Below are 26,940 nucleotides of genomic sequence, written 5' to 3' on the forward strand. Positions count from 1 at the left end.
AAAATGAGAAACTGCTGTTTGCGGACCAGACTTCTATTCATTAATAAAGGAAAAGCTGTTCTTTTTAGCGATAAAAATACAGTTCTTTCTATGAAAACATCAACATTCTATTTGGGGGTATTGAGTTTTTTTATGCAAACCCGAATTTCATCGCAAAAGAAAATTAGCAGGCTAATGTTTGGTATTTGAGGCATAATTCTTGCTGAGTAAAGAATGCTTATTGCTAACTTTGGTTGCTTGGTAACAGAGGGCATTAACTGCTGTGGCAGTTGTGTCATGACCTGTGTGTAGACATTTCATCATCCAAGTTGCTAAAGCTTTGTGTGACATTATCAGTGCAGCTGTCTGCACTCTCAGCACGTGTCATTGGTGTAACCTGTGTGATCCTCTAAGCTCTGTGTAATTAAAGAGTATTATTGCTGTATGAACCTGTAGAATTTGTCTACCATTGACGTATTTGGCCTGGGATTTGATTGATTCTGGTTTTTGCACTCTGTCCTTTCCAAGGACAAACTTAGCAGGTTATTTAAAGTTTGGCGGTCTCTACTCCGTTCCGCCAGAGCAGCAGGCATGCTGTCCATTGCCCTGGAAGAGTATAGATCGCCATATTTAGATATGTCCACCTACCTGATGGAGATCTCTACCCCTTCAGAGAAGCCATCGCCATGGCGGCCCCTCAGCAGGGACTGTAAGTTTGTGGAGCGGCTGCCATGTTTCACACAACTACTCAGAAAACTAGGAGTTTAGATTTTGAAAAAACAAAAATCTAATGGCCCTAGCTCCTGGGAATTATCTCCATGGGTGCTGGGTCTCTTTTAGTTTTTCCTGCTTAGGTCCATCAGGTGTTTCATTGTAGTCCCATAGTGGAAAAAAGTCTGTTGGGGCGTGGCCAAGATGGTGACAGATTAGGAGCATTTTCTCCTCCTTCCGCCTGAGGTCAACATTAGCATAAATCCCCGTCTGATTTCCGATCGCAGGAGATACAATGACATTATACCCCTGGCATTGAATGAGCATAGTTGCAGGTGGGTGCACGCCAAGAGGCAACAATGAGCATTGGCATCAATGGGGGGGAGACATACCCTCTAAAACAGCTGAGAGTGGGCATGGGCCATGCATGGCAAGAGTTAAGAGTACAGGGGACGGAAGGTGGGCCAATCGACCCAAGGCCTTGCACAGTGGTGAACAGATAATCAGGCGGGCACCGCGGTGCAGCAGCCTGGCCTCCCCAAAGAAGTAAATTCCAGTGGGGCCAAGAGACTATCTGGCAAAATAAAGAAGCCTGGGGAGCAGCCTAAAACTCATGCAAAGTGGCCCCCAGCTTGGTAATGCATTTCAGCAGGTCAGCCTGATCCCAATGCTGGGCTCCGTGCACCGCAATGATTTTTGCAAGCACTAAGAGTCCTCGACAGAGTGTCAACTCAAGACTGGCACTGGAACCAAATATGACTTTGCAGAAAAACAAGGACTCAAACATGGAAGACCTGCTGACCACAGCTGATGCCAATAAATGAGAGGGAAAAGACCAACTAGTGAAGGGGGGTGGGTGAGCAGGGAAACCCTGCCCACACACACTCCGCCTATGCCCCTTCACAGGCACCTTCATGCAAGACTTGTTTAGTAAGCTCCAGGGTGACATTGCAGCCCTGCAAGAGGATGCTTCAGGTAGATGAAGGAGGTAAAGCATGACCTCCTCCACCTGGGCCAGAGGAGCTCTTCATTGGAGAATGTCAGGAGTCCAGGGAGGAGGAGATGTACTTCTTTTGGAGAGAAGTGCTGAAGTTGAGAGACCAAAACATTGATTTGCAGGGAGATGGCGAAGACTTGGAAAATAGATTGTGCCAATCCAATATTTGAATTAGGAGCATCCCTGACAAGGCAGAGAGAAGCAATAGGTCAAGTGCCTTTTCACTTCATCCTGCCTAGCCTGACACTAGAAAACATTTGGCTTGACAGAACGCACAGGGTTGGGAGGGAAGCCAGCGCTAAATCGGCCCCACCGACATTCTCACATGCATCCACTATTTCAAACAAAAGAAGAAATAATGGTGGCAGCTCGTTTGGCTGGAACAACCACCTTCGAGGCACGGAAACAAAATCAATACTCTTGCTCAAAGAAGACGGGAGAGAGATAGGAGAGAACCAGGAGGGCAAACAGATGGTTTCATGAAGGTAGTGCTCTCCCAAGGGTAAGGGGAGAGGTCATCTGGTTGTACTTGCGTTACAAGTTTATTACTTTCCACATCGTTTGGCTTTCGAAGGGAAGGAGGGAAGCATTCTCTACACATCCCGGGAAAGAGAGGAGTGAACCATGATCCTTGGATGACCGTGGGTAAAATGGGTGGCACAAGGGTGAAAACCTGCAAGCCCCTTGTGTCTCCTGCCCATATGGATGAGATTAAAATCCTTATCTTAAACATAAGTGGCCTCAATGTGCCGGTCAAATGGGGTGTCTTTCTACCCCTCCTCAAAGAAGCAAGATGTCACAAATGTCTTCTGCAGGAAACACACCTGCTTAGCAGAGACTGGGACATAATGCAAACCAAGTTGTTTCCGCAACAGAATCTTAAAAAAAGAAGGGGTGGAAATTTGATTGGCCAACACTTTCTGAGGGAGTGTTAAAGAAATAGTGGCTGAAACTAAGGGTAGAGTTCTGTCACTGAGGTTAACAATGGGAGAGTATACATTTACTAATGTATCCGTCTATGCGCCCAACATGGGCCAGGAGGGAGTCCTCAAGTAGACCATCACGCACATATTGTACTCTCTGGACAAAGAAGTTCTGAGTGGAAGGGACTTAAACTTAGTAATGAACACTGAGCAGGACAGATGGGCCACTGAACGGGGGAGGGGTAGAGGAGGTAATGGGGAGGGGATGGTTGAAGGAGATGGGTTTAACAGGCATTTGGCACCCGATGCATCCATGAGAGAGGGATTACACGCATTATTTGGTGGTGCACAAAACATACACTAGGTTGGATCACTTTTAGGGCACACCAACAGTGATGGGGCAGGGCAGAGATACGCGCAATGCCTCTGTCAGATCATGCTCCGATCTGGATTGTGCTTTGATCTAATACTTGGTGCCTACAAGATAGCCTTCTGTACAGCAAAGAGAATAGGAAGGAGGTTCAGACAGCAATGACGCAAAACTTACCTGACAATGGCAAAGAGGGGACAACTACACACACCTTGTGGGAAGCCCTAAAAGCCTTGGTTAGAGGTGAAACTATAGCCCTACCTGCTGTGGGCAACAAAAATAGGGCAGACAAATACTCAACACTAGTGGCACAAGCGCGGGAACTGTTAAGTAAAGCATCAGCGGTCTGGAGCACCCAAAACCTGTTGATCACTACTGGGCGCTCCAGCTCAGCTGCAGGCATTGGGCACAGATAGGGTGGAATATTGACTTCTGAGATTAAAGCAGTGTTACTACATGAGTGGTAGCAAAGCAGAAAAGATACAAAGGGCTCAATAGCTTGGAGTCACATCACATCCATTAACACCGCAGCAGATGAGCTAGTACACACAGAAGTTGAGAAACAGCAGGCATTCCACAACTTCTACAACTTCTTACATTATGCAGAAGCACTACAGGGAAAGGGAATCGAGGAATTCTTGAACAGGGTCACCCTTTCCACACACACCCATTCCCAGGCTAAAGCACTGAGGAGCCCGATAAGGGTGGAAGAAGTGATTTCAGCCATTTCCATATTAAAAGGCCAAAACTCCCTGGGGCCTGATGGCTATACTGCTTTGTTTTATAAATCATACTGCCAAGAGTTCGCTCCTGTTCTCATGCATCTATTTAATGCTGTGGGGGCTACCGGAGACGTGCCTCGCTCAATATAGGAGATGTTGATAATGATTCTGTCCAAACTAGGTAGCAACCTGTAGCTATGCTCTTCTTATCGTCCAATGTCATTGCTCAATATGGATATAAAGCTCCATACAGGAATACTGATGAATCGGCTCAGGGCATACATGCGCGAGTTAATGGGCCCTGACCAGGCTAAGTTTATTCTGGTCAGTAGTTGCGTGGACAACACAAGCATTTACTACACATTATTCGCACAGTGGGGTGGTAGGGTAAGGAGGTGGCCCTGCTGGCGGTTGACTTTGAGAAAGCGTTTGATTGAGTTCCCTGGTTGTTGCTGTGAGTAACACTTCAGTATATGGGCTTCACCCACTGATCTGGGTCTTTAGTAACTACTGCCAGTCACCGGGGTCTAAGATTAAGGAAAATAGTTCTCTGACTCCCCCATTAGAAAATGGCAAGAGATGAGAGGGGTGCCCATTGTTACTGATTCTTTTCACAATTTACATGGAACTCCTCGCCTTAGCGATCAGGCAAAATACAGATAATAAGGGGGTCGACAATACGCCACACAGAGCACAAATTCTGCTCATATGGGGATGATGTTCTTTAAGCGGTGACCAACCCGGAGGACTCCCTTCCAGAAGTGGTTGTAGAACTGAAAAACTTCGGCAGGGTTTCGGGCTTTAAAATAAACATCCACAAATCACAAATATTCTCTCTAGTTCCTCCTGAGGCTACAGAAACAAGAATACAAGCTTCACTACTTCTCCGGTGGGCCAAGGACTACATACCTTATTTGGGGTTGAAACTTACTCCAGAAGCGGCCAACACCTCTAGGGACAAATGTGCTGACCTAAGGAAAACTGACTTTGGTGCCTGGCAGAGAACCTGCCTGTCATGGCTTGGTAGAATAGCTGCTGCCAAAATGCCAGCACCGGTGAGACTTTATGCTTTTACCCCGCAGGGGCACCCTTCAAAACACCCAACTATTTAATGATTTCATATGGGGAGTAAGACACCATGACTTTCAGTTAAGCAAATTTTCCAGCCCAGAATGCAGAACTTTTCTGCATCTCAGCTCATGTGTATAGTTGAGTGGCACTGCTCAGAGAGTGAAAGGCACTGGTGCTTTAAGGATCAACCAATCGCAGGTGCTCATTTTTGGAAAGCAGTTTTGCAATTTTGGGTGGTTAGGAGGTACTTGCAATACATTTACCCATAGTTCCAATAATTGGCATGCCTGACTTTACTCCTGCTTTGGGGAATGGCAAAACGTGAGTTGTGAATGAATAGGAGACCTGTTTGACTGGGAAGGCCTATCGTCATTCGAGCAGGTAAAGAAAGACTCTGGGCTGCAGGAGGGTTAAAGATTCTGATTTAGCTAAACAAGACACTAGGTGACACATCACACAATAGGACAAGCAACTGAAACATTTCTAAATGCATACCTTTAATGTATAGTATACGCAATACCTTAAAAATATTATGACTCTGGCACCTCCATACACAGTGTATTCAACTCGGTAGTCACACTCCATTACCTATAACTTGCCACTTTACCACGCACTGTGTTCAAACAAAAGATTTGATTTGCGATGTCGTAACTGTTCTTGTAAATATTATTAGTTTACATGGTATAAGTGAGAAAATATATAAAACGACTAATAGCTGTGTTTACCAAAGACAAAAGACAGCTATGTCATTTTCAAGGCATTTTGTCTGCGTTCTGCATTTATCTGTTTCTGGGATCATGTGAGGAAACGGTTTTTTTTGCAGAAGTCCCCCCCCACACTTTTTGTCCCCATTTGAACTAATAGCTGCTGTTTTTCGACTCTGAGAGTGCACTGGGGCCTGCTGACCAGACCTGAGTGCTAGTGTTCCAAACCAATACTAAAAGTATGTTGAAATGGCCTCCCCTAATTGACCTAAGCTGACTTACTTACAAGTGCCAAGTATATGTTACCAAGGGTAAAATGGGGAGTGTAAGACAGGGTGTCCCGTCAGGGCTGCAGCACTGGCTGTTTCACCCTTTGTAGGACAAAGTACAAAATGGCTCCCAGCCTGCCACTGCAGCCTGAAAGAGCAGTTCTAAAACTGCTAGTTCGACTTTGCTATTTAAACCAATAGCTAAGCCCCCCCTTCCCTTAACAGTATATGTAAGTCTCCACTAGGGAAGGCCTATGGAGACCTAAGTCACAGAGCTGTGTATAATAAAGTAGGACATGTGCTTTTAATATGTCCCAACAGCAAGATTTACAAATTGCAATTTTTGCTGTTTGCTGTGGAAAAGTTAGATGCCCCGTTGGATATCGCAGAATTACCAGCTGACCTCTCAGTCTGGCTAACTTCTCAATGAGAGTACTAAAAGAGTACTTCAAGGTATCAAATTAATTGGAGCATTAAACCCAGCTTGAGCCCAACTCTTAGAAAGTTGCCAATCTGTTGCCCAGTTTGTCCAGTGGCCTCACACAGTTTCTGGCCACCCCACAGCCTTCTGCCCTCCATGGGAGTAGTATGAACAACTCCCAAGCTGAAGAACAATAGCAGCCTGCTACAGAGGGGGATATCACTTCCCTCCTGCAGGAATCCACTCTGGGCGTTTGCCCATAATCCGAGCTACTAAGGCAAAGTTGACTTTGGTGGGCAAATGGCGATCACACTCCAGAAGGACTGTCCCTTTGTTCAGGTAGAAGTCTATGCCGTTCTTAATGTAATGTGTGGAACCGGACTTGAGACTGCTTTGGTAATCGGGTAACTTTTCAACTACTCAGTCATTACTGGCCCCCATGACCTTCTTTAAGCCAGATTTGCCCCACTCAAACTGGAGTAGGCGAGCACAATTCTTTCAAATCTTTCAAACTTTTCAAAAGTTTCTAAATTTTACAGTTACCAAGGTTCGTTTTGCTTGTGAGCTGGTGTGCTTTTGTGGTTTGCTTGTAGTGATTCTACTGCTGTTGTTTGTGAGCTGTTGTGCATTTGAGCTTTACATGTGGTAGTTCAATAGGTGTTGATTTGTCGTGAACAGGTGAGCTTTTGTGCTTTACATGTGGTGATCCACTTGTGTTGGTTTGAACAGGTGTGTCTTTGTGCTTTACATGTGGTGATTCCACTGCTGTCAGCTTGTTTGTAGGGTGATGTGCCTATGTGTTTTACATGTGATGATTCAACTGCTGTTGGTTTGAGCAGGCGTGTGTTTACGCTTTACATGTGATGATTCCACTGCTGCCATCTTGTTTGTAAGCTGGTGTGCTCTAGTGCACTACATGTAGTAATTCCACTGCCAACAGTGTGTTTGGGAGCTGCTGTGCCTTTGTGTTTTACATGTGGTGAATCCACTGCTCTTGGCCTGTTTGTGAGTGGGTGTGCCTTTGTGCTTTACATGTGATGATTCCACTGCTTTTGGGTTGGGCTGGTGTGCTTTTGTGCTTCAGATGTGGTGATTTAACTGCTGTCTGCTTGTTTGTGAGCAGGTGTGTCTTTGTGCTTTACATGTGATGATTCCACTGCTGTTGGTTTGTTTGTGAGTGGGTGAGTCTTTGTACTTCACATGTGGTGATTCCACTGCTCTTGGCTTGTTTGTGAGTGGGTGTGCCTTTGCGCTTTACATGTGGTGATTCCAGTGCTTTTGGGTTGGACTGGTGTGCCTTTGTGCTTCAGATGGGGTGATTCAACTGCTGTTGGCTTGTTTGTGGTAGGTAAGTCTGTGTGTGTTACATGTGGTGATGCCACTGCTGTCGGTTTGTTTGTTAGCTGGTGTGCCTTTATTCTTCACAAGTAGTAATTCAAGTGATTTTAGCTTGTTTGTGAGCAGGTGAGTCTTTGTGCTTTACATGTGGTGATTCCACTGCTGTAGGTTTGTTTGTGAGCTAGTGCGAGTTTGTGCTTCACATGCAGTGATCCAAGTGCTTTTGGCTTGTTTGTGAGTAGGTGAGTCTTTGTGCTTTTCATGTGATGATTCAACTGCTGTTGGCTTGTTTGTAGGGTGATTTGCCTATGTGTTTTACATGTGATGATTCAACTGCTGTTGGTTTGAGCAGGCATCTGTTTGCACTTTACATGTGATGATTCAACTGCTGCCATCTTGTTTGTAAGCTGGTGTGCTCTAGTGCACTACATGTAGTAATTCCACTGCCAATAGTGTGTTTGGGAGCTGGTGTGCCTTTGTTTTTCACATGTGGTGAATCCAATCTTGTTGGTTTGTTTGTGAGCTGGTGTGAGTTTGTGATTCACATGTGGTGATCCAACTGCTGTTGGCTTGTTTGTGAGCAGGTAAGTCTTTGTGCTTTACATATGGTGATTCCATTGCTGTTGATTTGTTTGTGAGCAGGTGAGTCTTTGTGCTTTACATGTGGTGATTCCACTGTTGTCGGTTTGTTTGTGAGATGGTGTGCCTTTGTTTTTCACATGTGGTTACTCCACTGATGTTGGTATGTTTGGGACCAGCCATGTCTTCATGCTTTACATGTTATAATTCAGGCATTTTTTTCTTTGTTTGCGAGATTACATGCATTTATGCTTTACATGTAATACTTCCCAACGCTGCCAAGACTGGAATCACATGTGCATGTAATTGGTCCTTAATCAATCAATTAATCAAGCAGTATTTATATAGTACGGCTAATCACCCCGAGGGGTATCTAGGCGCTGCGTTGCAGGTATCATTCGAAGCACCAGGTCTTGAGCTCCTTCCTGAAGTGGTTCAATGAGGGTGAAGTACGGAGGGGGAGGGAGTCCCAGACTTTGGTGGCGATGTGGGAGCAGGGTCGTCCTCAAGAGCGGCTGCAGCGGATACGTAGTGTCTGAGTGAGGGCGAGGTGGGAGCAGGATCGTCCTCAAGAGCGGCTGCAGCGGATACGTAGTGTCTGAGTGAGGGCGAGGTGGGAGCAGGATCGTCCTCAAGAGCGGCTGCAGCGGATACGTAGTGTCTGAGCGAGGGCGAGGTGGGAGCAGGATCGTCATCAAGAGCGGCTGCAGCGGATACGTAGTGTCTGAGTGAGGGCGAGGTGGGAGCAGGATCGTCCTCAAGAGCGGCTGCAGCGGATACGTAGTGTCTGAGCGAGGGCGAGGTGGGTGCAGGGTCGTCCTCAAGAGTGGCTGCAGCGGATACGTAGTGTCTGAGCGAGGGCGAGGTGTGCGGAGCGGAGGTTTCTGGTGGGTAGGAGAAGGGTCAAGCAGTGGTTCCTGTAGGCTGGTGCTTGGTTGTAGAGGGCTTTGTTGGCGTTGGTTAGAAGCTTGAACTGGCATCTCTTCTGGACGGGTGCCAGCAGAGGTCTCTCAGGTGCTTGGGGATGTGGTTCCTCTTGAGCGGGTTAATCCCGCCAACTTGGGGTACGGTCAGAATAAGCCCCTCACGCTGGGGTATTATTGATACAACAGGACAAGTGCAGCTGCACATAAGACTGTGCCCAGAGGTTAGCGGTAACAAGGTGTGAATAAGGCCGGCCAGCCCTCTCTCCCCTGTGGGAAGGGATTATCAGTCTCAGCTGGTGCGAGACGCAGGCTGTCTGTAAAGAAAGAGGCTGTAATGAGCTGCCTTCCCAACCAGCAGCATCCTATGTCGGAAGAAATATGTGGATTTCCATCCTCCTTGGCTGTCAAACTCTGCATCGATGCTGTGCTTTACCTGGGATGAACAGTATTAGGAGTAAGAAGGTTTAATCTGAACGAAAATATTGCATTCAGTGAATTTGAATGTGCTGCTCTCATTGGCTATATTTTCTCTTCCATTATGAACTACATTGACAACAGATTTAATCTCTGCTTCATTCTTAATTCCCCAGTAAAAGTCCTCTCAGCCAGTATATGTACACTCCACTTCCCCCACACCCTCCAGGGCAGGCGACGTCATTGCTGCGCTCCAAGTCTGTATTTTCTGGTCTATAAATAGCCTTTTACAATATTGCTTTCTGAGCACCAGCAGGCACAGCCAAGCAAATAGATGTATTGAATTGCTGTTAAATCCCCGGCACTGAAGACACAAGGGGTGTAATCCCAGGCTCCTCCTCTATAATATATTCAGGAAGGGTGAAGTCTAAATTCCCCCTAGCAGGCCTGTGTGCATTTCCGCCGTAGCTGCCTCTGACGTGTGTGTTCGCAGGCCCATGGGCACAGCGGCTTCTGTGTATCCTGCAAGGGGCATGTAGCCCCCCCACTCCACACAGTGGTTGTTCATTTAATAATGTCTTGAGTAGGGACTTTGTGACGTCAGGATCCCTCACTCACTAACACTGCCAAGTTCAGGAATGAGCTCCCTGCCTCTCTTGCCCCCCTACCGAGCATCCTAGCGCTTTATCGCTTTAGGCGCTTAGAAACCTGGCTGCTCTGGAGGACTTTGTCTCCCTTGCTCCCTCCCCACCCTCATCCTAGGGTCAGTCAGTCAATAAACTATATTTTGCTTTGTTTCCGTGGCATAAAAGCCCACCGTGAGTCATCTTTAGGCTCCTGGAGCTCAGACCATGAGTTGTCCACACAAACACCTCAAGTTACAAGTTAGTAGAAGCTCGGTGAGACTTCTGTGCACACACGCATGTGGTGGACCCAGAAGGTCTAGGGGCCAGATGTACGACCCTTACATTTTGCGACTCACAAATTGCATCGCTTTGCGACTCGCAATTTGCGACTCACAAAATGAAATGTACAACATTGTCACAGACACAGTGAGCGATTCATAATGGAGTCGCAAATTGCCTGCCTCATTAATATTTATGAGGCAGGTGCTATTTGCGACCCCATTGGGAATGGCTGGCACTCCCAGGGATGGTGGCCTGCTGGGTTCCGCACACCATCATGTCTTTGACTGCTTTTTAAATAAAGCTTGTTTTTAATGCAGGCCGTTAACCTTAAAGGAAAATAGGATGCTTTAAAAAAGAAAAATGAAACGTTTCTGTTTAATTTTTCACGAGTAGGCAGTGGTCCCTGGGACCACTGCCGTGCCGGCTCTTAAAAAATATTTTTGCACACACTCACAAAGGGGAAGGGGAGTACACCGTTAAAACGACTCCCTGCTTCTCTGCCTTACTTCCTTGCTTTTTCAGCTGAAGAAGGAGTTTCGGTTTTAACAAAAGTCTCTTCTGTCACCTCTGGGTCAATTTCGTCCCCTGTCTCAAGCCTGTCACCAGGTTGGCTAAAACTGGCACCGCCCCTTCCTTAACCATACCCCCCTAAGCCTCGTTAACCCAAGGCACAGCATCTTAATGATGGGAGAAGGCATCAGCCGCCCACCCTCTAACAAAACTTAGGTGGCACATTTACTAAACGCTCACACAACGCAGGGCAGCAAGCAAAGGTGTTGCGCTGCGTTGTGTGAAAGGGACAGCGCAAAAATGGGCCATATTTACAAAGATGTGGCGTACTCCTCCTCTCTATCTGAGCTGATGCACTGTGTGCCGCCTAGCGCCAACGCAGGTACCAGTGCACCATAGTGCAAGGGAGTCTGCATTACAGGCAGGAAGGGACATCTTCCTGCACAAAAACAATCCTTGGATGCACTTTCCTCTTTCGCTGTGTGCTGCAGAAGGCAGCACATGTGGAAAGAGGAAATAATAATGAGAAATAAAGATATTTCTTCTTGTTACACCTCACTTGGGATGGCGTAGCATTTTGACACATTCCCAAGTCTACAAGTCCATGGACGCATGTATGGCAACACCCGTGCTCCACCCATGGAACGCTTTCCATGTTGAAATGTAACATAACACAGCGCAAACAGCTGCCTTGCTTTACATTTCTTTACAATACCACGTGAGGCGCCCAAGGCGCCACAAATCCGGCCTTGCGTGGCCTGTAAATATTACTGAAGCCTTTGTGTATTCCTAGCTTCGCCTTGCGTGTCACAAGGGCAATGCAAACCCTTCATAAGTATGGGCCGAGCTGTTCTACATTGGAAGGAACATAAAAGCTCTAATGTAGATTATAACTTGTCAGCCAACCAGGAGTTGGACTATGTGGAAACGCATAACTCTAAAGGCATAGTGCTATAAAAAATTAGATCAAAGATTTAATGTATATTATGACTGCTGGAAAAGAAACACTGTCCCATATTATTAAAATCTGCCCAGCCCTTCTGACATAAAATAAACGTTACTTGAGAACGATTAAAAAAAATATAGGGTACATACTTGCCGTCAGTCCATGAAGATGTCTTTGGGATTGTGGTCTACCAAATGTCTCCATAGATAGCCAACATTTGTTACCAAGAATATCGAATTATTAAATAAACAAGCCAGACCAGGGTCTTCTCGGGTCTTTAAAAATGTGAGGTGACAGATAACTCAAAGGTGGTTGAGAGATCAGAGGGTCAAGTTGGCTAACAAGCTTTCCACTCCATAATTGCGATATTATTTTAGACAGGAAAGTACAGTATATTGAGGAAATTATGTCATGTTGTCTTTATTTATATGTATTACTTGTTTAATTGCTTGTTTCAGAAGATATAATGTGATGAATTAGTTGGTTTTAGGAATTTTATAAAATAAGTTTTCAAACTTGAACTGGAATCACAGTTGGTTTAACTTTCTTGTGTCTACTGAGATTTCCCACATAGGGGCAGGTAGTTTTAAACTGTGATTCCATTATTTTGCAAGGCAAGTTTTTAAACATGTCGCTCTTGAAATATATGTAAACATTAAAGAGTGTCTTTTTGTTTAGATCTAGAGACAACAGGACATAATGCCTGTAGCTGAGTTGCAAATTTGAGGTCTAGTCTGAATTCCTGGGAGCATATCTGCAAGCCCCTATCACCACCACAACGTCACTTTTAGTGATTTTGTGGTGGCGATAGGGGCTTCACCATATTTACAGGGCAGCGTTAAGCTACATAATGTGGCTTAACGCTGCCTTGTAAATAAGGCATCCTTTCATGCTGTACCGGGAGTGTTGCGGTGGGCATTCCACCGCAACACCCATTGATTTTGACGCTGCCCCCTATTTACAAGGGTGACGTACATAGGAGGCAGCGCCAAAATTAAGACCAGGGAAAATCTGGTCTTACCCTGGCGCAACAAGGAGAAATGATTTATTTCTCCTCGTTTTTGCTGTTTCCGTGTGAGCTGCATTGTACACCACACATAGAAACAGCAAAACACCATTGATTGTTTATGTGCAGGAAGGTTCCCCTTCCTGCACATAAACAATAATTTTTAAACAATCTTCCCCTCAACGCAGAGACCCTTGCACTATGGTACAAGGGCATCTGGGTTGGCGCTATGGAGCTAAATATAGCGCCAGCGCATGGGGAAACGCAGGGCAGCACCATATTTTTGTAAATATGGTGCAGCCCTGCGATTTTAAAGTGACAGAGCATGCCGTTAGACTTCTTGGCTTAACAACACACTTAGCCACTTTGTTGTGAATATACGCCCTGGCATTGCGAGTAGGCCAAATTATGGGACCCATTACAAATACTCTTACCTCAGTGTGCCTTATTGTCCTAAATTGCAACATTTGGCAGCAAGTGCAAGTTATTTAGACCAGAGCAAGATTTATACAAAAACTTCTTTATTCAAATATGCTTTACTAGATTGTAATGTTGCAGCACTTATGAGTGTATTATTGGCGATATATGTACTGCACATCCAAAATGTATTGTCTTTTGTCTCCACCATTACAACGAGGGGTGTGCAAAATTTGCATAATTATTCAAACCTTTGAGAAAACTACACGAAACTGGGTGTAATTAGCCAAAATGTGAATTTGTCATATAGGACTATATTTTGGCGTGAACTGCGTCCTGGTGTCCTTTGACGCAAGAATGCACTTTGTGGTAAGAGAACAACAAGAGAAACGCAAGTGCCGTGAACAACAGCCGCTCACATTCTGGTTGTTCGCGTTGTTTCTGTGCTCCTGCACCATCCTTTGCAGTGAACTGTGGTGTAATTATGGGACATTACATCAAGGCATCATTTTGGAAAATTTACATAATCATAAATAACTTTGCAAAATTATGTTAACTGCGGCAACATAATTGAATGTTTATCCAATGAGAAAAGCATCCGGTCATCTGTTCTGAAATCATTACGAATTTATGTTTAAGCGTGAATTTCATCAAATGTCAGTTAGTGTCATATTGTATTTTTAATTATTAAACCAAAGACCACTGTGTTGGAGAACTGATTTTAAATGTTAGGTAGTTTTGACATATTGTTTTAGGTTGTGGCTTGGGTCGTACTTTGGCTCAGCTACGTCTCGGCCAAAGTTATTCCCAGACATCAATCATGTGCTCACTGTGCCGCTTGAACCAAGCTATACCTCCCTGACGAGCCCTAACTAGGGCTGTTGTGTAGTTCTAACTAATCCGTAGGACCTGCGCATTTGTTGGACAACTTAAAGCTTGGTGCATAGATTGATTCCGGACACCCTCGCAGGATGTGTTGGCCTAGAGACCAGCTAGCTCACGGTGCCACCGCAAGCTTCACTAGCTTTACCGGGGAGCAAACGGTTTCTGGCAACCACTGAGCAGGACAACCCTGACCCCTCAGGGATCGTGGTTACAGTACAGAACCTTTCGCTCAGTCACTCCTGCTCACGTATTCATGGAGAAATATACATAGATTACACAGTGGGACGTTTTCAATATATTTATTGAACCAACGTTATTCTTGTATAAAATGCGTGTGCTGCAATGATTAACAGATAAAAGTGATTACGAGCACCAAAAGCGTGAATAGTAGATATAGTTCTACCATGGTGCTAAAACAGTGTATATCTGCAGGCATATAAGCAAGGCAATAATCGAGCGTACTCCTACTATGTGGACCCTACTCTAAGTGTGCCTGGAGTGTGAGATGGGAAAGAATGACGGAACCCATCTTGGTCAACCACTGGTTACCCTGCACGAGATGCCAGACCGCTGCATGTTGATTTCTCAGCATGCAGGGGCCCTCTATGTCAGTGGAAGCGCCTCCTCTAAAAGTCTATCTGGATGCTCATCTTTTAGAATAGAAAACAGCCCTGCGATGTGCGTATAGATTAGGGGTGGGCAGAATTCGCGTAATCGCGTTACGCAAATCTCCGCGAAACGGTAAAAAACCTCCGCGAACACGCAAAAAATTCAGCGAACACGCGGAATTGCTTGTTCGCGATGCTTTTTTCCTGTTCACAGTTGCTGTTTGCGTGCTCGGGGAGAAATATCTTGCGAACACGCATTTTGAGAACGCGAACAAGAAAAAATTTTGTGAAGTCGCGGAAAGCAGAATTTTGGGCAATTTCGCGTTCTCGGCGGAACGCGAAATTACCGAAATTTCGCAAATTCCGCAAGCGGAACGGAATTTGCCGCCCAGGCCTAGTATAGATTAGTACTGTTATGGATATGTAGATAGATATATCGCCCGTGAATGAAAATAGGGATGACATTTGTACATAGTGCGAAACAAGACCTTGTACATGACATTCAGGGTGTTGTGATAATGTGCGAAACTAGATGTGTAACTAATCCAACATTGTCGCGCACGCAAATATGTGCAAATGTTCACAGCTGAAATGTTATTGTGAGGAAAATGTAAGAAATATGCTGTCTCGCTACATGGGCCTAACCCGTGAATATAACAGGGCGAAACCGGTTCTGGGGTGCTTGTGTTCCGGACCTGGCCTGGCAGTTCGGGCTGGACTGTTCCTATTGGATCAGGACCAAGACTCATTTGCATATGGCTGGGTCCAAACTGAGGTGGCATGGTGGGAAAATGAACGATGGGCTGGAATGCTACCGTGAGTGACTGCCAGTGGTTATGCTGAATGCACGTATCCTTCCATCACTCTTCGTGCGTGTGACTCCCACCCAATGACCATGATGTAACCCTGACCTCAGTCAGTCACAAGGAGGCAAAGATCACCCATGCAGATTCTGAGAGTTCATCTCTTCACTAAATGCCAATGTTAAAATACAACAATGTCAGCCACTCGGCTGGAGAGTGTGGTATTGAAACTGTCCCTCGGGTACCAGGCGGGCTTTCCGAGGATTGACAGGATGCAAACATCCGAAAGGGGAATGGCCAGATCCAGCGAGCCCACGACACGATTCAGTATGCTAACCTCCTGTCTCTGGAAGTTGAGAGCTCATTCGAATGCAGGACTTTGGTATGTTTTGAGTGCGTGTGTATTTGTTCATGTCAAAATCTCCAAACAAGTGCATATGCATTTGGGGGCATATCATCAAGGCAGCGCTATAAAATTATCGCCGCTTTTGCGTCTGTTTTCGGCCGAAAAGCGGTGATAATTTTATTGCTTTATTAGCAAGGTCACGCTATCGCGTGAATCCTTGCCTTAGCGCCCTTCCCCTTAATGCTCAGCTTTGCATCTCTAATGAGATGCAAAGTGGGCGTTCCTTCCCAAAAGAACGTGTGAAATGTCGCTAACTGACATTTCTCCTATTATCTAGCCTCACGCTAACCTGCAGAGCGAAAAGAAAAGTAGCGCTAACCGCGGTTATCGCTACTTTCCTTACGCCTGCTTTTCATCTGACTTAGCCATGATATCCAATGGAAGGTGGATATCATGGCTGAGTCTGCCCTGTCCTATCAACAAGCTATCGCCAAACGTTGTTCGATTATCGCTGGATTTCCAGTGATAATCGCATATTTGGCAGCTTGCGTCTGGAATTTTATCGCTGTTGAGATAAGCGTTGCTGATAGCACGCTATCTCAGCGATAAAATTCAGCGCAAGCCGGTGATAATTATCCTCGCGCTAAGCTCGCTGAGCGATAATTATCGCCGGCCCTTGCTGATATGCCCCACTGTGACTTTTTCCTTTTTTAGCCAAGTGAAAGGTCTGTAAACCTCGTCCTCTAAATCCCCATCATTTTGGGGGTGTTGGGTGCCCATCCGTACTCCTGCCCCCTAGTAAACCTCTGACAGTTTTCCAAAGTTTGTGAATACCCAGAAACTCATAAATCTGTGGGTGCCCTCACTCAGCTGCTACCAGCCCCCGGAAGCGCATGTATCCACATGTAATTATAGACTGTAATGGTGTAACAAGGGGGAGTATAAGGATTTGCACATGTAAATTCACTTTTTGTGAATATATAACATGGATTTGTTCCTGCAAATTAAGTCTTTTGCTCATGCAAGCTGAAACATATGGGTAAATGATATTGCAGCCAAAGTAACTGTTGAAAAGATGCTGGGAGGAGGCCCTTGCACGGTTTGTGCCTCCCTTCTCTCACACTCATATTGTTTCAGAGCAGGAGGCCGCCTCCTCCTCAGGGGACCCTCACTTTAGCGAGGGCGTAGCCATGTCCATGAGGTGGCAGCCACAATGGAATTGTAAGTGCCCTGCTCTTACCAAAGTTTGTGGGAACAAAACATTTTGCTTTACACCACTGGGGTGACCCAAAGAAGTGGAACTCTTCTCCGGGACCAAAGGACAGCGGGACTTGTGCAGAAAAACGTGTCACTATAGTTTAAAAAAATATAATGCAGGTCTCACGAGGTTTCATCCAATAATCATTTTGCATAAGTCTTTTTGCCTTTATGAAGCAGACAGAAGGGCCCATACAGCCCGCAGAAAGCACTGATGACATCATGCAGGTGCTGGAGTGGTGACTTTCCTGGGATATTGCTCATCACGCGATGTAGCCATTACAACCACTCAAAACCCGTGGTGCTTCCCAGATCTCCCTGATTCACAAAGGTAAACGTACATGCTTGTGTAAGTTCACTTTTTTGGGTATTCACAAAACCGCAATTTATTAGTAACTTTATGACTGCGGAGAGTCCACAGTCAGGGAGGAGAACTCCGCACATACAGAGATAGGCCTGTTCTCTGCGTAGTTTCCACCCAGACAGCGGAGTCTCAACAGGAAGGGAGGCGGAGAGTGGTGGCGAGAAACAGACAGCGGGAGGAGGGCGGGGGGTGATCAACAAAACGGACAGCAGGAGGGGGGCAGGGGGTGATCAACAAAACGGATAGCGGGCGGAGGGCAGGGGGTGATCAACAAAACGGACAGCAGGAGGGGGGCAGGGGGTGATCAACAAAACGCCAGCAGGAGGAGGGCAGGGGGTGATCAACAAAACGGACAGCGGGCGGAGGGTGGCATAGGGAAACGAAACGGACAGTGGGAGGAGGGTGGGGCAGGGGCAGGAAATAAAAAATGGGAGGAGGACTGTGGGTGGAGAACAAAATGGAGAGTGAAAGGAGGATGGGGTTGGGAATTTAAACAGACAGCGGGAGGAAGGATGGGTAATAAAAGAAACGGACAGTGGGATGAAACCTGGGGGTGGGAAACACAATGGACAGCAGGAAGAGGGTGGGGGAAAGTAGCATGAGGGAGAAACAACAGCGAGAGGAGGGTGGGGTGAGGAACAGGAACTGCAGATACATGCTCTATGAGTGCATGTGCAAAAGTAAAAAAAGAGTCTCTGCAGGAGCCTGAGGCCAGTGGAAGGACACTGATCGCACAAAGGAAGCTGTACTTGGTACTTGGTTCCTGCTCCACAACAAGGACATACACGAAGCCCCAGAAGGAAGCCGGAGGTGAAGAGGATGCGGCGACCAATAAAAAGCAAGGAAACAAGCGTGAGGTGGAAGCTAACCAATGGTAAGTAATGGCTATCCCGCCCATTTTAAGATTTTTTTTGTTTTCAAGAGATTTTACAAGCGGAAGCACTGTGCAGGCAAAACCTAAAAAATGAAAGTGAAAAGCAAACAATTACAATTTTCACCAGCACGCTGTATTTAACAAGTGTGACCATGCAAACAATGGGTTAAATATTCAAAAATGAAGGCAAAGAAACAAGGGGGAAGCGGTCTGCCTTCCACAAACAGACGTTTCCTCATGTGGCGTGAACAGCCTTTCAACAATCAGGTTAAATGAATGGAAATCAGGCGAGGCGGGATTATGCGCTATCCTCTGATTAAAAGGTCTTTATGAAAATTGATTGAGGAGACATTAACGAGCTCCTCGAACAATCAGAAGAGCTCGCGAGGAAACAGCGACAGAGAACTGCGGGATTTCAGTTTAATAAGTGGTTCAAACTTCTTTTCTTCACTATTTAACAATCCTCTTGTTACGACAACTTTATTTTGAGAATTTATGCACATGAGAAATACCCAGCAAACAGCCTTCACTTCGCATGACACAAATGGGCTTACTTAGGGCTATGGTAAGGAAAGAACTAAGCAGTAACTGCATTACAGGAAATGTATGCAACACACTCTTGCGGTATACCCTAATAACAAAAGGTATAAGCATTTCATGAAAGAAGATACATGATTGGTTGCCACCAGTAAAAGGCCTGTGGTAACAACGTGCACTGATTCAATGAATCAATCACATAATTTGAGAGCCAGGTCTTGAGTTGTCTCCTGAAGGTCAGCAGGTCTTCGGTTTGTCGCAGGTAGAGGGGGAGGGTGTTCCAGGTCCTGGCGGCGCGATGGGAGAAGGATCTGACTCCGGAAGTTGTTCTCCAGATGCGTGGGACCGTGGCCAGGGCGTAGTCAGCGGAGCGGAGTTTTCTGTTGGGTACGTAGAAGGAGAGTCGACTGTTGAGATAGGCTGGGCCGGTTTTGTGGAGTGCCTTGTGTGCGTGGATCAGGAGCTTGAAGGAGATTCTTTTGTCGACGGGGAGCCAGTGTAGGTTCCTCAGGTGGGGGGTGATGTGGTCGCGGCGTGGGACGTCGAGGATCAGGGGTGCAGAGGCGTTCTGGATTCTCTGTAGTCTGTTGATGAGTTTGGACGAGGCTCCGGCGTAGAGGGCATTTCCGTAGTCGAGTCTGCTGCTGACAAGGGCCTGGGTGACTGTTTTCCTCGTGTTTGTCGGGATCTATCTGTAGATCTTGCGGAGGGTGTTGAAACAGGTGGAGGAGACTGCGTTGACTTGTTTGGTCATGAAGAGTTTCGAGTCGAGGATGACTCCCTGGTTGCGTGCGTGGTAGGTGGGGGCCGGGGGAGGACCCCAGTGACGTGGGCCACCAGGAGTCGTCCCATGCGGAGGGGTTGGACCCGAGGATGAGGATTTCCATCTTGTCTGTGTTCGGTTTGAGGCGGCTGTCCTCCATCCAGTCTTCGACGGCCTTCATTCCCTGGTGGAGGTTGGATTTGGCGGTGAGGGGGTCCTTGATGATGGAGAGGATCAGTTGAGTGTCGTCGGCGTAGGAGATTATCTTGAGGTCGTGCTGTCGGGTGATGCGTGCTAGTGGTGCCCTGTAGACGTTGAACAGTGTTGGGCTGAGGGAGGATCCTTGAGGGACGCCGCAGATGATCTCGAAGGCATCGGATCGGAACGGGGGGAGGTGGACTCTCTGAGTTCTGCCGGAGAGGAAGGAGGTGGTCCAGTCCAGGGCCTTGTCTCGGATCCCTGCGTTGTGGAGGCGCGTGCGTAGTGTGTGGTGGCAGACGGTGTCGAAGGCGGCGGAGAGGTCCAGGAGGATGAGGGCCGCCGTCTTGCCGTTGTCTAGCAGGATCCTGATGTTGTCTGTGGCGGCGATGAGGGCGGTCTCGGTGCTGTGGTTGCTGTAGAATCCCGACTGGGATGGGTTCAGGATGTTGTTGTCTTCGAGGTGACGGGTGAGCTGGGTGTTAACTATCTTTGTAAATAAAAAAGCTGAAACTTTGTTTCCGCAAGTAATCCCACATGTTTGAAGCTGTAACTCGAAAGTCATTCTGCGGTGAATTTTAAGTAATTGCAAAAAAGTTGCTTGTAATACAATGCTGGAGCTTATCGATAATTAGGGGCTTACTTACAAGCCCCGTGTGCCACCGCTACGTCACTTTCAATGATGCTCCGGCAACGCACACTGCAGGGCCATACCTACGAGGCCACGTAAAGCCACTCTGCAGGGCTTTTCATGGCCTTGTGTTTATGGAGTGAGCAAAGCAGCTATATGGAGGCGTGCCATGGGCGTTGTGGTGGGAGTTCCCTTGTAACAGCCATGGCATTTGACCCATTCACAGATTTACAACAGGCTGTAAACCTGGGAATGTGTCAAAAGCCTACTCCTTCGCTGGGGTGGCATAATGGTTGTTCTTGTGCAGGAAGGAGTCCCTTCCTGCACAAAAACAACCTGTTTTCCTCCAAGGCACCCTTGCACCATGGTGCAAGGGTGCCTGCGTTGGCGTTAGGAAGGCATTTGTGCGCCAGCGCAGTAAAAGCAGAAAGGAATTAACTGTATCTCATAGAGACAGCGTATTCCAGACCCCTTTTTTTTACGTAGGGCAGCGCAGCAGGGAGGCTTGCGGCGCTGCCCCGTGCCAAAAATAAGTAAATGAGACCCTACGTGCATTCACAGTGTTATGTAACACTGCAGAGGTTACAGAAAATGAATCCAAACGTCTAGGAGATTTGTCCAAAATATAAAAAGACAGTGGCACCTCCATACGGATGTGGTGACAATGTCCAGGAATACTGAGGGGCATATTTATCCAAATATCACACAACGCACCTGCGCTGCGTGACAGGGAGAGGGCAAGAAGGTACCATATTTAACATTACATGGTACATTCCTGTCCTTTCTTTGCGCTGGCGCACTATGTGCTGCCTAGCGCTAACACCGGAGCCATTGCACCGTGATGCAAGGGTGCCTGCGTTGTAGGAAGGATTCTTTTTGTGCCCGAAGGAACACCTTCCTGCACAAAAACAATCATTTGAGACTTTTTCCTCTTTCTATGTGTGCTGCAGAATGCAAAAAGAGGAAAAACGAGGAGAAATAAAGATATTTCTGCTAGTTACGCCACCCCTGGGTAGGCCTGGCGTTTTGACTCATTCCTAGGTCTACCACTCAAGGTAAATCTAGGAATACGCCAAAATCCAGGGGTGGGTGCGTGGGTGCTTCCCTTGGGTAGAGTAATGCATGGTGATGACTTGTGCGACCTTGCATTACGCCAGGTTTGCCAAGCACCGCAGGGCCACACAAGGTGGCCTTGCGTGGCTAGGTAAATCTCGTCTAGGTTTTGCGTTGCCCTTGTGTCACTTGGCGTGGCGCAAGGACGACACAAAACTTTGATAAATGTGGCCCTGAACCTTTGGATGGAGGTGGTTGAAAAACGGTAATTTGATGGACATGGCGTTGCAAACAACTGACGACTGTGCCTTCCATGCCCAATGCCAAGGGCTAAACATACTAAAGTTATGTCTAAAGAGATCGAATTAGTTCTGCCTGTGAAATAGAAAGATGGAAGCTTTAAACTTTACCGATGAGACCAGGCAGTGTTGAGGAAAAAATTCACTTCGTGAATAAAGGCAACTTTCCAGTTTCACCATGATAAAGTTTAGACTGCTCGTCCGCCCACAAGTGAATACTTCCTGCAGCCGGATGTCCCGCCCCGGAAGGACACCCTACTTTGCTACAGGAAGTCATTTGGTGGGTGGACACGGCCACTGTAGCAAGGTGCTAGTACTGACCGCCGAGCAGTGGCAATTTGCTTTCTCTCCACACAGCCTGCCCCAAACGTCCAGGGAAAGGGGCAAGTAACTCAGCTCATATTTTATGTCCTCCCTTGAGACAACCTACTCCTTCTTGCTATTTCACATTGACGTCTGTGCAGCCCATGAGCAATTTGTGCATTGCACACTGTATGCATAAATATGCATGCTATTCATGTAGAATGATGAGTCATGCCTATTTTCCTGGCATGACTCATGCGTAATGTACACAGTGAGCCTCCATCAGAGCCCATGTAAAAGCTGGGTGCTAAACCACCCCACCGCAAGTTGATATGAATTTGAATTTAAAAACATTTCTATAGCGCACTTTTACCATGCGGTTTCTTGGCGCTGTTAGATTGTGAGAAGCAGGCAGGAGCAGAGGGGAATTTAAGCATTGTAGGCTCGGGGAAAAAGAAAAGTTTTAAGACCCTTCCGGAACTCAATGTAGGAAGATGACATACGGAGTTCCGGGGGGAGGGAGTTCCAAAATGCTGGAGCAAGCACTGCAAATTTCGTACCGCCAGTCTTTTTCTTGCTGAAGCGGGGGATGGTTAACAAAGCCTGATGAGTAGACCTAAGCTCTCGTCCAGGTATGTAGGGGGTGATTGCAGAACAGATAAATTCCGGGGCAGTGCCTGTTTTAGCCTGGAAAGTGGTGCAGCCAAGCTTGAACAGAGCACGCTCTTTCACCGGCAGCCAGTGCAGGGCCTGCAATAGGGGAGTAGCTCTATGGTATTTAGGCAGGCCGTGAATCAGGCGGGCAGCCTGATTCTGCACTAGCTGCAAACGGCGAATGGCGTAGGCTGGAGCGCCATTGTAAATGATGTTCCCATAATCGAGGCGCGAAAGCACCATGGCCATCACTATAATTTTTAGAGCGGGTAAAGAAAAAAAACGAGAAATCTTCCTGATGATTCGAAGGGAAAAGAAACAGGAGGAAACAACTGAATTAACCTGAGAGTGAACAGAAAGTGAGGGATCCAAGAGGATGCCAAGGGTCTTGACCTTAGGAACTGGGAGCGGGGGAACACCAAGTGAGGAGGGCCAGTGAGAGGGGGACCAGGGACTGCAACCACCTCTGGTCAGGACTAATTCCGTCTTGTCCGGATTGAGTTTGAGGTGGTTGCAGTTCATCCAATCCTGGATGAACAGCATGACGGATTGGACATTTGAAGCAGAGGAAGAGGAGTGGGAGAGGTCAAAAATTAGCTGGAGGTCATCGGCGTAATTGAACACCGTGACCTCGAGCTGCTGTAACATAAAAATGAGGGGGTAAATGCACTGGGCATTGCGCGTGTTTTTCCACCTGATTTACAACACGGAACAAACAAATTGTACAAGCACGCAAATCCTGTTTATGTTCCTCTCTGCGCATTTACGAGTTACTACAGGTAAAATAATTTGTCCTGAAACTAAATGAATAGCCTCCCTATACACACCCTGCTGATCCTTGATGTATATTATTTAGTCTCATGTTTTCCAATGGGCAGGAAGAGGATTTTGTCTCAAGGCCTCTCTGGTCTGCAGAGGATAAGAGAGGTGTGTGAATTTCTGGTCAATGTCAATGTGCCCTGTGCCATCTTAAAGGCTGTGAGAGGAAGTACCGAAGAAGGAAGAGCTAGAGACAAGAGCCTCCTTAAATAGATGCATCTTCAGGGCGCTCCTGAAGGCAGGCCGGATGGGTTGATTCCTCAAATGAGGGCTCAGTTTGTTTCAAAACCTGGCAACCAGGACTTTCATGTTTTGGGCTTCTTCTGAAGGAAATTCTGTTGGATGTTGTTGTTGGAGCTGATGTATGGTAGGTGTCACCCAGAGATGGAATGAGGGGTGAATATTGTAGGCATCATAGACCTTTTCCCACGTAGGCTCTGTGGACGATGCAATGGATCGTGAATGTGATTTTTGGGTCAGTGAAGCTTTTTCAAGAATGGCTGATAAGCTCCGCCTTTCTCAGATTCTTGATTTCAGATCCTCCGCAGCTTCTGGATCTCTTCCTTTGGATCCTGGCACACATGTAATCATCAGCCGCCTCGACTACGGCAATGCTCTCCACGCTGGCATCTCCACCCAGCTCCTCAGAAGACTCCAGAGCGCTGCGGCCAGAATCATCCTGGACCTCCGCATATGGTCCCAGATCAACCCCCACCTCAGAAACCTCCACTGGCTCCCCATCCATAAGAGACACCATCAAAGCTCTTCATGACCAAGGATCGGTCTACATCAACCATCGACTGAACTTCTATCAACCTGCAAGACACCTGCGTTCCTCCTCATCAGCCAGCGCACACACCCGCATCATCCGTCGCAGCGGCGCCGCTTCTTCTCCTACAATGCCGCCCAGACCTGGAACGACTTGCCCCTCCATCTGTGAACTGCTCCCTCCCTGGTGGTCTTGAGGAAGAAACTCAAGACCTGGTACTACGACTGAGATGTCCCACCCAGATACCACTAGGGGTGACAGTGTTGCTCCTTACAAATGCTGATTGATTGTTACAGCTGAGAGAGAGTGACGGTTCTGGCTAGGATGGAGGATGGGAGAGCCTTTTTCAGCATCATCAGTTTGAATTGGAACTTTTTATCACTGCTCAGATCTGATAGTCCAAGGAGACGTGAGTACTATGTTAACCTTTATTGTCTGTTGATGTTCTGCATTCCCAACCCCTGTTAATGGGTTTCCCAGACAGTTTAAAACATACAACTAGGTAGATGCACTTTCCCTACCTCCCCTCCCTTATTTTGTTTCTTTTTTTGTTTCTTCAGCCCAACTTCAGTAGGAAATATGAAGCCTGTGTTGTTCAACCATAACTGGGATCACTTTTTATTGCTGTGGGAAATGTTAAAGAACTACCCCTGAATGATGTGCACTACTCCATGTGCCAGGTAGCATGATGTAGGAGCATGTTACTATATGTTCTAAGGAGGACCACATATCCAATCCTCTAGTTTATTAAATTAAAACGCTATTACCTTCACAGGCTGGCAGCTTTTAACTGTTCCTTTTTATCTGCATACCCTTGTAGTATATGGGGAAGCTCCTCATATCTTGACCTGCCGGGGATTGATGAAGCAGTTGTTTATCCCAATTAGGGTGAGTCTTGTGCTCTTTCTGCAGTTTTTGGTTTTTAGTACACAGATTTGGGCACTACACATGAGCAATAATGTGACCACTTCAATATTTGGCACCTGGTGTTTATATGCCTGTAAAGCCTCACCACTGTGTGCTGTGATTTAGACACACAGGGAACAGGGCAGCAGTGTTTTATACTTGTGGTATTTGTTTGACATCATACATTAATATGTGATTTTATCTCCATAATAGGTAGAACCAGTACTACCAGCCATTAGACAGAGTAAGTCATGGTGGCTTAAATCCTAAACATTAATTCATTATTGATTTCCATTCCACCTTAGTGTAGATAGTTTTTTAACTTTAGGTCCTGACGAATCGCCTCTAGACTTGTAGAATTGTGAAGAAACATGTTGACCAACCACACGGAAGAGCGCCACACCTAAGACATTAACTTAGCATTGCGCCTTTCCTCTTTATTTTAATCAGGGTAGGTGACCCCACAATTAAAGTTATTTTTGCTGGTATACCCAACCCTGTTTTAACTCACATAAACATCACACAACACTTATTCATCTACACTCACTAAATCTCTCACCCCAACGGCACCAAACGGCTATTTGGAAAAAGATCTCCACCAGGGTGCCCCTCATCGGGTGCCCGTCAGGCATTGCAGCGCCGGCCAGACGAGGAGCAGCCCGATGATGATGCATTACACCCTACTGGGTGTGTGAGGGCATTACATTCCAAAGAAATGGATTCCCATCTCTTTGACTCTGTAGCCTACTGTCCTTTGTACGTTGCTGAACTTTAGATCATTCAGGAACAGCACAACTTTAATTTTCATATTCCAAGGAGAGAACCAGATCCCGCCATGTCCTAGGGTTGTTCTCTGTCTCTACTAGGATTTGTGTGTTCCATGTTCATGAAGCCCCAGGAATTGGGTTTTAATGGTTGCTGGCCCCATCTAACTGAGATCTGTGTTTGAAGACCATACAAGTATTGGAACTGCTCCTTGTTTCCATGTTTGCTACCCTTCACCCGCCTTTCTTCATCACATACGCATGGCCATTTTGGTGGAGAATCTTTGCATGGTTTAAAGTCACCGGTGACCCACATAAAAACAAACAGCTTTGTGGGTGCTTCCCAAATTAGTATTACAACTCATTAACCCCTTCCTCTGGCATCCCCTGGCTACTCACAGTTTTTCAAGTCCAGTGGCAATGAATGTGCCCATGTTGTACACAGGAGAACAATGAACATTTATGTTACCCCATGCAATCAGGCTTATTGTAATCACCCACAGCTGTTGTGGTATTCAACTGTTTTTTGGCCAATTATCTTTTTGTGAATCAGGCACGTGTACTCACGCACACATTGTTCATCAAATATGGACCGAAGACCATTACATCGTTTTATACCCTTTTGTAAATCAGTCATTTCATATTCATGTGTAATGACACTGCAATAGGAGTTTACTCCCCTTTCTCAGATGCCTGACCTCCTGTGAAACAAACCTGTACATATGTGTACATTACACTACTGGAAGGTAGAGGCCACTAATCCACTAGATAATGCAGCAGGTACCTTCATCCTTCAAGTGCCCTACAACTGATGTTTTAATACTGCAGTGAGTCATCCTGGCCGCTTCTTCCTTTCAGTACACTATAATTGGCACTTTGAACCTACTGCCAACTCC

The sequence above is a fragment of the Triturus cristatus genome, chromosome 9 (assembly GCF_964204655.1).
Source record: "Triturus cristatus chromosome 9, aTriCri1.1, whole genome shotgun sequence".
Lineage (NCBI taxonomy): Eukaryota > Metazoa > Chordata > Amphibia > Caudata > Salamandridae > Triturus > Triturus cristatus.